The sequence below is a fragment of the Felis catus genome, chromosome B3, assembly GCF_018350175.1.
Source record: "Felis catus isolate Fca126 chromosome B3, F.catus_Fca126_mat1.0, whole genome shotgun sequence".
In the NCBI taxonomy this organism is placed as follows: domain Eukaryota; kingdom Metazoa; phylum Chordata; class Mammalia; order Carnivora; family Felidae; genus Felis; species Felis catus.
In genome coordinates this window covers 76,608,233-76,620,500 of record NC_058373.1, presented here as the reverse complement: position 1 = coordinate 76,620,500, position 12,268 = coordinate 76,608,233, and the positions used below count along the sequence as shown (strand labels likewise).

General features: G+C 36.6%; 1 long non-coding RNA gene across 35 annotated transcripts in view; it reads right to left on the bottom strand.

The window, feature by feature from the left end:
* The window catches only part of LOC102899317, a 582,165-nt gene that overhangs the window by 543,865 nt on the left and 26,032 nt on the right, over nt 1-12,268 (bottom strand). For 32 of the 35 annotated variants that reach the window (XR_006599459.1, XR_006599462.1, XR_006599457.1 and 29 more), the window contains 3 exons: nt 9,460-9,525; nt 6,227-6,374; nt 5,414-5,509 (listed from right to left, as the gene is read on the bottom strand). This is a non-coding gene — a long non-coding RNA (uncharacterized LOC102899317). Of the gene's footprint in view, nt 1-5,413; nt 5,510-6,226; nt 6,375-9,459; nt 9,526-9,957; nt 12,263-12,268 lie in introns of those variants that run through there. The other 3 variants (XR_006599464.1, XR_006599438.1, XR_006599436.1) reach the window with 3 other exon arrangements.

Here is a 12,268-nt window from a genome sequence, read left to right as displayed (position 1 = left end):
ATATTATTCATTCATAAAAGAATGAAATCTTGCCATTTGTGACAACATGGATGGACCTAGAGGCTATTATGTAAAGTGAAATAAGTCAGACAGAGGAGGACAAATACCATATTTTTTCATTTGTGGAATCTAAGGAAACCAAACAAATGAATATACAAAGGAAAACAGAAAAAGACTGATACAGAAAACAAACTGATCATTGCCAGAAAGGAGGTTAGGTAGGGGGTTGGAATAATTAGGGGAAGGGTTTTAAGAGGTACAATCCTCAGGTGTGCCTGGGTGGCTCAGTCCGGTAAGCATTAGAGTCTTGATTTCAGCTCATGTAATGATCTCAGGTCAAGGTTTGTGAGTTCAAGCCCAGAGTCAGGGTCTGTGCTGAGAGCATGGGACCTGCTCTTCCTGTGCCTCTCCCTCTGCCCCATGTGCACATGCTATTTCTCTTTTTCTCTCTCTTTCTCTCTCAAACTAAATAAACTTAAGAAAAAAAGGAGCTACAATCTTCCAGTTATAAAATAAATAAGACACAAGGGTGTAGTGTACAACATAGGGAATATAGTCAATAATATTGTAACAACTTTACATGAAAACAGTTGGTAAATAGACTTACTGTGGTGACCATTTCATAATGTATATAAATGTTGAATTACTATGTTGTACACTTGAAACCAATATAATACTGTATATCAATTATCCAATTAAATAAAACAATAAATAAAATTTATAGGAAATGCTGTAGCAGAAGTTTTTGGAAGTGGGGGGAATCGAGTTTGGTTTTATTCAGTAAATGAGATTCACTGGGTCATCTAAGTAGAAATCTAGACAAGAGATTTGGAAGCCTTCAAGATCAGTTTATATAGGTCATTTGATCTTAGTGACTAAATCAAGTCATCAAAGACTCATCTTTTTCTTTCCATTATTCCATCTCTGTTATTCACAATTACAGTCTTCCTAAGGATGGGTCCCCATGTGATCAAAGGATAACTGCTGTCAGAAATTGAAACTATGTCACCACATGCAGTTGGACAGGCAAGACAATTCTCACAACCATTAGACACAAAGTCTTGAGGCTCTTCTGAATAGATCTTCCCTAAACCAACTCCTGTGCCTCAGAAAATGTCAGGAAACGTGTTGACTGGATTAAGCCTACCTTGTTTTCAAACTAATCACCGTTTAAATGGTATTATGGGATTACCTGATTTAGAACAATTTGCTGTCACTATTGGAGGAAGAAGAAAGGTTCATCCAAATGGTTGCCACATAGTCAGGGAAGAGTGGAAGAGATGTTTTAAAGACAGACAATGACCACTATAAATGCACAGAAGAGCAAATGACTTAATATTGAATGCTGGATGCAACCATTCTTACAAGTCCTTTGGCAATTCCCATTCTGGGGAAATCTCACTGGATGTTTTATTTTTATTTATTTACTTACTTATTTATTCATTTGTTTGTTTGTTTGTTTGTTTGATTGAGGTTCCCCAACTCAAAAAGAGTTCCATGTTGCATAACCTTTCCTTCAAAATCTTTCTCATATTTCCTCCTCATATTACTTCTCTGGCTCCCTAAACCCCTCTCCCTCATGTTACCACAAGAATATGCAAAATCCCCATCACCTGTCACTTTAGTATGCAGAGAAATTAGCTTCATGCCAGTTTTGCATATATACAAATTCATGAAGGTGGCCTGTTAAATGAAAGACCGTTCACTCTAGTTACGAACTCCTTAGAAGATGAACCTACAGAAATTTGTAGTTTGGGTCTTTTCCCTTTAAACACATGTAAGTTTTTATTCTTCCCCTATCAAGCTCTGTGGGTGAAAGGTAACTATATGGATCTTTTTTAACAGACATGAATTGCCTTTAGAAAACAAAAAGAGCAAGATAGGATTATGTGTGTTTATCTGAGAATTTATTGTATTTACTGTTTTAAATAGCTTACGCCTTTTTCACAATAATTATTCAGTGAGTCAAAAACTCTAAATGAAGTATGTACAGAGTGTTATAGTAGCTAAACAGAATGGGCATCTAATTCTGCCCAGATGGTGATAAGAACAGGTATTAGGTATCGTTTAGACATTACTGAAACTACTATGGTTTCCAAGAGACACAACTGTATTCTAGAAAGATACCTCTAACAGTTACAGAGGAGCAGTTAGGAGGATGCTAAATAAAACTAAATGCCATGCAGTCAGTTAGGAAGCTGCAACAATAGTCTAAGAAGCACAGAATAAGGGACTGGCCCACAAGAGTGACAGGTTGGAAAGAGGCCCCCGGTTCAAAGATAATTATGAAATTGAATTATTATTATGCTGTCTCTCTAATATTTCATATAAAACTCACTATAGCAATATGGGGTGATATTTTTGGAAGCCTAAGGATTGAATAAACTATTTGTTATTTTGCCACATTCTTTTGGATTTTGTTATGTTGTCAACATCTTTTTTTCTTCCTCCATTAAAAACACCTGAATTTTGCTTCAAGGGCAATGCTCTTCTCCCATTAGATACAATCTGGTTAGAGCAATCAAGAGAATCTGTCTTCTTCCATATTCTTCTCTTTTTTTGGTGCAAAAAAAAAAGTGATTTTATTAAAGCATGGGGACAGGACCCGTGGGCAGAAAGAGCTGCCTTCTATATTCTCCAATTGAGACCAATAAGATAGATCTTCTCTGAAATTTGCCAGAATGGGAGTGGGAAGGAAGAAATAAGGATGATCACAAGCAGCACCTGATGAGACAGTCTATTTGTTGTTACTCCTAGAATTCCAAAAGCTGCTCTGATTCTTATATTTTAGATTTTCCAGACTATATTTTAAGTAATATATCCTTATATCTCCCTATAACCTCCCAAGAAATTATTTTCTGCCTATATAAGCTAGGATGGGTTTCTATTCCTTATAACAAAAGCAACCTAAATAACACAAAAGTATGCTAAAAACAAATGAGCCAAAATATAACAGGGATAAGAACCCCAGTCTCCTAATACTTGGTCCAGTAGCTTTCATACCATGTCATGCTACCTGTAAATACCAAACAAGAGAAAATGTTCTTCAGACATAAAAATATAGCATCTAATGGAAATGTCTTCTTTAACATTAGAATAAATAATAAGGAAAGATATAATAACCGGTTTAGATCCCATGAGGCAATGGCAAAGAACAACTTGGATATTACACATGTTTTGACTTTATGATAGCACATCCTACCTTAGCCATTTCTGGGGATTATATAAAAATGCTCAGCAAATCTAACACAGTTCTAAGGGTTTGGAAGTAACAGACCACATGCTAACTACTCAGATCTTGTCATCAAAACAATCTGGGAATTTGTGAGCTCTCATTGTTGCTACTGCTACTGCAAAAGTCCATGTTGTAGTTTGTGGGTGAATTAAAGAACCTTCAATCAAGACTTTACATTGGAGGTTTTGAAAATAATAAAAGCCTACTTGAATAAAATTTAAAATAATCTTTTTGGTTCATTGAGCGCAAGAATAAAACTTAATGGAACCAGGAAGCTCCTTTCTGCTCAGTTTGCCCTCAAGTTTAGGTGATGATCAAACTCCTATGATGGCACCTTGATCTCTCTGGCTTCTTGGGGATGAAGGAATTCTCTAATTTATCTGCTAAGTGGGGAATATGGCTTCCACAATAAAAATCAAACTGAAATTTATAATACAGGAACCATTAGAAGGGGGAGGAAAGATGAATTCAAAGAGAAACAAACCAACAGGCTGAACAATCCTGAAAGCTGACACATATCAGTGCTGAAAACATTGGCAGATAGCCAGAAAGTATTTCTGCAGAAGATATTTAAGTTTAGAAGAGCTAACTTTGGAATGAGAAAAGGCAGTTAAGTGGAGAAAAATCAAAACAAAATGGATAGAGGGGGAAAATAGTTAAAATAATCAGAGTTATGTTCAAGAAGAGACACTGACAGTTCCTTTGTTTTAATAAGAAAAATACCAAGAGCAAAAAGTGAAAGTTTCCCTACTTCTTGAAGAATCTCTAAAAATGAAAATCCATTATAAGTAACCAACAACACTGATGCTTTCTCTGATTTAATAGACTGTGGTCTAATTAACAAGAAAAATTACAAATACTGGTAAATAAAGTGTAATTTCCTTGACCCTTGCCAAATAGATTTGAAACTATAGGCCATGACCTCCCGTTGATCTATTCTCCAAAATCCCTTTGGTAAAGGTGACCTTTTTGTTTTTCCTCATGAAGCCATTTTATTTAGATTCCAAACAAACCAGATTAGAGGTGACCACAAATTAATCTGGTCACTTGGGAGCTGGGAACCTAAAGTTTCTGGCTCCTGCCAGCAGGAGCTGCAGACAAGGCCGGGTTCTGGGTCCTTCAGGCCACCACAGTTTACCCACCGACGTGCCCCGCCCACCTGGGCAGGCCCTGACCTAGGTACCCAGCACAAGTAGGAGGCATCTATGATGCTAATGAGAAGGTGCTGGGTTCCATGAGAAGGGAAGTGATGCTCAGGAGGATAGTCCTGACGTTCTGGGTGGGGTTCCACCGCTCTGAAGGGGGCTCCCTGCTCCAGGGGCCAAGGACCGGGGGTGGAGGACCAAGGATGGAGACGCAACATCTTGCAGATGCTGGAGTCAGGAACTGAAAGGTCGGCAGGGAGTAAAAGCAGTCGATAGTGAACCTGAGGCATGTCCTGAATTGCCCCCCCTTGCAGTAGATATTGGGGGACCCAAAGATGGCCACCTCTCAACTGTACACTTTCATCCTAAAGGTCACCTGGAAACCCTCAATGTCCTGCAGCTCCTTGAACTTGAGCAGCTGTGCCTTCTGTGCCTTCTGTATTATGGGTTTTAGCAAGGAAAATAATAGTTAAACTGCCATTTTATTACATCATGTCAAGGGCACATACCATCACCTTGATTTATAACCTAATATAGATATTGATGTTGACCTTGATCAACTGGCTAAGGTAGTATTTGTCAGGTTTTCTCATTGCTCATCCTCCCCCTCCTTTCCATATTGTCTTCTTAGGAAAAAAGTCACTGCACATCTCCTACACTTAAGAAGTGGGGGTTTATACACCTCCCTTCTATGAAGGCAAAGATCTACATAAATTATTTATAATTCTGCTGCAAAGGAGATTTGTCTCTTCTTCCCTATACATTTATTCAATCATTTATATCATCATGGATTCATGGGAATTTATCTTATACTTTGGATTATAATCTAATCCTTTATTTTATTGCTCATATTTTTCCAGCTTTGGCTATTTGCAATTCTTTCAGTTGGCTCTGTTATCCCTTCAACATACCACATCAATGTAGGTTTTTGTTTTGTTAGTTTTGTTTTGAGCACTCCTTAGTTCAGGCTGCTACAATACAGTACCATACCATTAGCTAGGTGGCTTATAAACAACATAAATTTATTACTCACAATTCTTCAAGTCTGGAAGTCTAAGATCAGGGTACCACCATGATTGGGTTCTGGTGAGGAACCTCTTCTGGGTTTAGTCTCCTGACTTACTGTATCCTCACATGACAGAGAGAGAGAGAGAGAGAGAGAGAGAGGGCAAGCTACTACCTTTCTTCTTCTTACAAGTGCACTAATTCCATTTATGAAGAGTTCACCCTCCTGTCTTAATAACCTCCCAAAGGCCCTGTCTCTAAATACCATCACATTGAGGATTAGATTTCAATATATGAATTTTGGAGGGACACAGATATTCAGGCCATAACACTTCCTTACTTTCTAGCACTACATAATGCTCCAGATTCATCTTATATATTTCCAGATCCAGTCTTAGAATCAACCATTGATCCAAGAAGCCCTGTTTCTTCTCATGTAAACAGTAATAGAATCCAAAATCTGGGTACTCAATACCCTTGTTGCTCCCAGGGTGTCATTGTTTCTGGATCTCTCAAATGACAGATTGAGAAAATGTAATTGTGTATATAATCTATGTATTTATAATATAGAAATATTTCTGTAGGTAACTATCTGTATCTATATTAAGCTAAATATGAGTTCCTACTGGTGTTTCCAGCTCTGATCTTTTACAGCATGGATTATTCTAGTTCTTCCCTTTGCTTATCTCTAACCTCCACCTACGAGGGAGAAACCAGGCTTCCACCATCTTCTATTCATTTATTTAATTCTTCAATTTAAATATGTATATTGTGCTTTATCAGCATTGTTAGCTAATACTCCATAGGAAACAGCTTTATCAACTAAAGTAAAGTGTTTTACCTTAAGTATTATAGGCTCCACTCATTTCCAGCTCTTTACATAGCACCTTTCCTCTCTATGTCCTTCTTTGAAGTTTTATTCATACGCTTATAATACAGTCGGATTCTTTCATCACAGTCTGTATTCCAACCTGGGATTCTCCAACTTTCTAGACGAATTTTTAAATATTTGCATACATTAAGGTCACTCTTTGTGTGATAAAATTATATAAGCTTTTGACAGATGCATACTATTATGTATTCACCATTATCACATAGAATAATTTCAGTCCCTCAATAAAAAACTATTTTTCACTTATTAGAACTTTCTCCCTCTCCTCTAGTAACCACTAGATTTTTTTTATTGTTTGTATATTTTTAACCTTTATAAACCATTTTAAGAATGCCATATAATCGGAATTCTAATGTATGTAACCTTTCAGACTATCTTCTGTGAAAGAAGATAGCAATATACATTTAAGGATACTTCATGTCTTTACCTAGGTTGATAGCTCATTTTCTTTACCACCAAGTAATATTCAGTTGTATGGATGCACCACAATTTATCATTCACCTACTGAAGGATATCTTTGTTGCTTGCAGTTTTTGATAATTATGAATAAAGCTACTAAAAACATTCACTTGAAGGTTTTTTGTAGACATGTTTTCAAATCAGTTGGGTAAATACCTAGGAATTGAACTTTTATGTGCAGCATGACTATGTTTAGCTTTGTTTAAAAAAGCCAAAAAACAAAAAAACTGCCAAAATGTCTTCCAAAGTGGCTGTACCATTTTGCATTCCCACCAGCAATGAACGAGAATTTCTGTTGCTCCATCTTCATAGTGTTTGGTGTTGTCAGTATTCTGGATTTTGGCCATTCTAATAAATGTGTACTGGTACCTTACTGTTGTTTTAATTTGTATTACTCTGATAACATATGAATGGAGCATCTTTTCATATGCTTCTTTGCCACTGTATATATCCTTTGGTGAAGAATGCAAATCTTTTGTTCATTTTTCAAACGAGTTATTTGTTCTCTTTTGTTTGAGCTTGAAAAATTTGTATATTTTCTATATTTGTATATTTTGGACACCAATCTCATACCTGATATACAAGGTAAGGAAGACTGAATGGTACAGCTCATACGGATAAGACTCACAAAGCAAAGATCAAAGATAGATGTGAGTAAGGGTAGTGCTAGTAAATACAATTTCAAAAGAGAGAACAACCATCTTAGAGATTTTTTTTCATGTAGGCATATATGATCTTTTTCATTTTAAGTTATAAGAGAATGAAGCTAATGGGGAAAAAAGGTTAAAATTTAATTTTGAAAAACTTCCTACTCACTAATTCTACTGTTTTGCTATTTTTTCCAAATTGAAACTTATTTAGGGGTTGTCATTTAGGCACCGAAATTTATGTGGCATATGTAAACTTAGAAACTGAAATAATGTAAACAGCATCTAAATCTATAAACTTTATTTCAAAATCAATTTACATAATATGTAAACAAACAGGCTTTCAATCAAAATTTAATCAACTTATTATTAAATATTAATATAAAACTGACATTCCCTCTAATTTATGTAACTACTGATCAAGAAAACCCTTAATGTACTTTGTGGTTTCAAACCTCATTTGTTTTCTTCAAGTACTAGGAAAACATTCCATAGACAAAAATTATAAAGGTCAGTTTATGGAACATAATTTTAATATTAAGCTTATCTCAACTTGAGAAAGTGTATTTTAAACCAATTAAGTCTAAAGTTTTATAGATTCTTTTAAAAATTCATGTTAACTTTTTAAAGATCTCACATTCATTTAAAGACACTGACCTGTTATTTGGCAAAAACAACAAAAACCCAGCCTTTAAAATATTTAAACATTTCTACTACTATTTTCTAAGTATGAATAGTTTTGTCTTAGATATAACCACCACTTGAGGTAAGAAAACCAGAAAATGTATTATCCAAAGTACAGTTCTGTGAATAAGAAAGAGCAATAGTAATGATAATAGTCATAATGAGACAGTGGGCATAAGCTGAGTCTGTTCTGGGTAAACTTGGATAAAGGGTTAAGCCCAACATTAACTTAAAAAATCTGAGTCACACATTACCAAAAATAATCAAAAGTTTACAAAATGCCTAGCGTTAGGTGGCACAAATATAATGATGTGTCATTTACAGTAGATAATTTACAAGCAATTTATTTACCAAACTGGTAATACTCAGTTTAGTGTAACAATTAGAAGACTAACTTGATCTTAGCTTGTTAATAAAGGGTGGGAGACTAAATATAAGATAGCAAAATTTTTATTTATTTTATAAAAAAAATTTAAAAATATATTGAGGAGCGGGGTGCCTGGGTGACTCAATCGGTTAAGTATCTGATTTCAGCTCAGGTCATGATCTCACAGTTAGTGAGTTCGAGCCCTACATCGGGCTCTGTGCTGACAGCTCAGAGCCTGGAGCCTCCTTGGGATTCTCTGTCTCCCTCTCTTTCTGCTCCGCTCATGCTCTCTCTCTCTCTCTCTCAAAAATAAATAAACATTAAAAAATTAAAAAAAGAAAAAATATAGAGAGAGAGGAGTGCCTAGCTGGCTCAGTCAGTGGAGCATGCAATTTTTGATCTTGGGGTCATGAGTTTGAGCCCTACCTCATGGGTAGAGTTTACTTAAAAATAAATAAATAAATAAATAAATAAATAAATAAATAAATAAATAAATCTTTAAAAGGCTTTCCTTCTCCAAACTTATTCACCTAACAAGTTCCCTAAAAAGCCACCATTAAACATTAGTTGCTTTTGTTTAAGGCCACATTTTTGAAAGTCTATTCAAAGCACATCAGACTGTCAAACCCTACTGGTTATGGCAGAACCCAAGGAATATGTCCTACTTGAGGACTAAAACCTTTTTTTTTTTTTTTTAATTTTTTTTTTTCAACATTTATTTATTTTTTGGGACAGAGAGAGACAGAGCATGAACGGGGCAGGGGCAGAGAGAGAGGGAGACACAGAATCGGAAACAGGCTCCAGGCTCTGAGCCATCAGCCCAGAGCCCGACGCGGGGCTTGAACTCACGGACCGCGAGATCATGACCTGGCTGAAGTCGGACGCTTAACCGACTGTGCCACCCAGGTGCCCCTAAAACCTTTTGATAAGACATTTAACATTTGCTTTTCCTTTTACGGAAAGAAAACAAGATTAATAGACCTTACCTCTAGCCTATTTTTAATAGCAGAGGTACACCAACATACCTCTTTCCAGAGATAAGATGAATTTGCAAGAAGCCAGGAGAGTTAGAAGATTTCTGCTTAAACCTCCTGTATTAAAAAATAATAATAATAATTAAAGTAATCTCTATGCTCAACATGGAGCTCAAACTCACAATCCCCAAACGGAGTCACATGTTCTACCAACTAAGCCAGCCAGGCTCCCCTAAATCTCCTATATTTAGAAATCATGTCTCCTTGATTTTATAAAATTTGAGAGATATTTTCCCTTTTTATAGGAAATAAGACAAAAGAATAATGAGCTTCACAATAAATGCACAATAATCTGGGGGTACCAAGATGGGGAACATGTTATCAGTTAACAGAATCCAGAGGATGTAGCTGCAGGGAAAATTTGCCAGAGACATGTGGCCCTCAGTAGGGAAGCACAACTTGCATGGAGAGAGCTGGGGAATGTTTCAATTAACTATTGATGCATAACACAACACCCCAAAACTTAGTGGTTTAAAACAACTATTTTACTATTGTTCATATTTCCATGGTTTCACTGTGTGGTTCTTCTAATCCACATAATGCCAGGAAGTCCAACAGTCATTTAGAGTTCAACAGGGTTGGAAGGTCCAAGGTGGCTCATTCACATAGTTTCCATTTGATAGTGGCTATTAACAAGACACTCAGCTGGATTCATCCACCAGAGTATTTTCCACCTGGCCTTTCGATATAGATATAGCTTTTCACAGCATAGACTACCAGATTCTAAGGGTCAGATAGTAGAACCTATATGTCATAGGTTGGATTCTCCAGAAGAAGATTCTGAGAATTTTGGGGTGCAGAATATTTATTATTGATCAACACCTGAGAGGGGGAAATGTGGAAGAAGCAGGATTAGGCAAAGGAAGAAGTCCAACTGTGATGCAGTTGGTTAACCTGAAAATCTGTTGCATATCAGGCGAAATGTCCAGACCTTTTATAACATCCCTTTGCTTAGTCTTCAGGAAAGGCATGACCTGAGGTGAGGCGGGTCTCTTTAGCTGAGGCAGATGCTGAAGGAACCGACACTTAATGTCTCTCTGTTGTCATCATTCCTCACTGCTGAACAAGAAGTTCTTCTCTAAAGTAGGATCTGAGTAGCTCATCTCAGATCTGCCATACCACCAATCTTCTTAAAGCCTGGGCTCTTAGGTCCCAAATCAGTAATTTCACCAATTTCATGGCCATTTGATTGATCAAAGTTAGTTACAAGGGCAGTCCATATTCAAGGAAAGGGGCAATAAACTCCACCACTTGAATTAGGAGTAACATGCATATAGAAAGGGAGGAGGAATTTGGAAAGGCACTCCAGCCTCTGCCTTCTGGCTATAACAATTCATGTACAAAGTACACTTAACACCTCCCAATTACCCTACAAATTTCCATCCCCTTATGGCATCAGCTCATATCAAAAACTCTTATCACCTATATCAGAGCCAGATATAGATGAGACAGAGTCCTCAAGCTCCTCAGGAGCACCTGTAAACTAAAAAATGAAACACTAACACAATAATTATCTGTCCCATACATGCCTAACATACAATAATGAGGAAAACACATGGCAGGCACAATAGAAACCTTCACTCTAAAAGTGTAAAACTGAAATAACATAGCAGTTACTGGCCCAAAACAATTCTGAAATCTAGCAGGACATGTTACCATTTCCTCTGTCTCCAGGGATACACCATGTTTCTTGATTAGGTCTATACTCCCTGAGAATGGTTCTTCATGGCTCTGCCTGCTCTGTTATTGTTACTTTTCTATAAGAAGTAGAATGTGTTTGCTGCTGAGTAATTTTCTTAGCTTGTGTCCTATTCATAGGAAATTACTAACACCTGAGACCTTTTTCATTTTGTACTACCTCAGTCCCTTTTAGTCCATGCTCTTAAAATTTCTGTTAAAATGTTTGGACTTCCTATGTACCTATACCTTATTTTATGACAGATTTTAAAGACACACTCCTCTCTACTTAGGGCTTAGAATCAGGACGCTGTAAGGACAATGCCTTTAAGATTCTTGAAATCCTTTTTTTTCTAGCTGAATGGGCCTACAAGGCAAAAAAACTTTACTGTCTAGCGAGAAAGAAGGTCAACAAGGCAAGCCCCTTAAGATTTTTAAAAATCCCATTGTCTAGCTGACAGGGTCTAAGGGACAAATCCTTAATCTTTATGAAGGTTAAACAGTCTTTCAACTGCACTATTGAACTGATCTTCATAATGTGGCAGCACTCTGGATTTTATCTTTGCCCCCAGGTATTAATTTACTCTGAAAATCTCATATGGGCTGGAAGAGATAAATAGGAGAATAACTTATGTTCCAACTCACCAAACCCTTATTTGAAAATGTTTTTTCTGGGTCAGAGGTTGGTCAACTATGGGCCACAGGTCAAATACAGGCTGTCACCTGCTTTTGTCAGTCAATTTTCTTTTTTTATTGGAGCACAGTCACATCGAATCACTTAAAGATTGTCTGTGTCCACTTTCATGCTACAAGTGCAGAGTTGAGTAGTTGCTACAGACAACATACAACCTGAAAAGCCTAAAATAATTACTATCTGGCCCATTTTAGAAAATGTGTTGCTGACTTGTATTCTAGATACTGCTTACAAGTTAAATGGTTTCTTCTCAAGTCATTTCACCCTATTAATGGTCATATACACCTAAAGAAACCAGTAGACTCTTAACTTTGGAAACCTCCTGAGCCAAATACACAAGGTTGTTAGATATATTTTCTATCTCTCATGTTACCACAAATTACAGCATTGTCAAACATTCTCCCTCTACATAATAAGGCAGAAACTCAC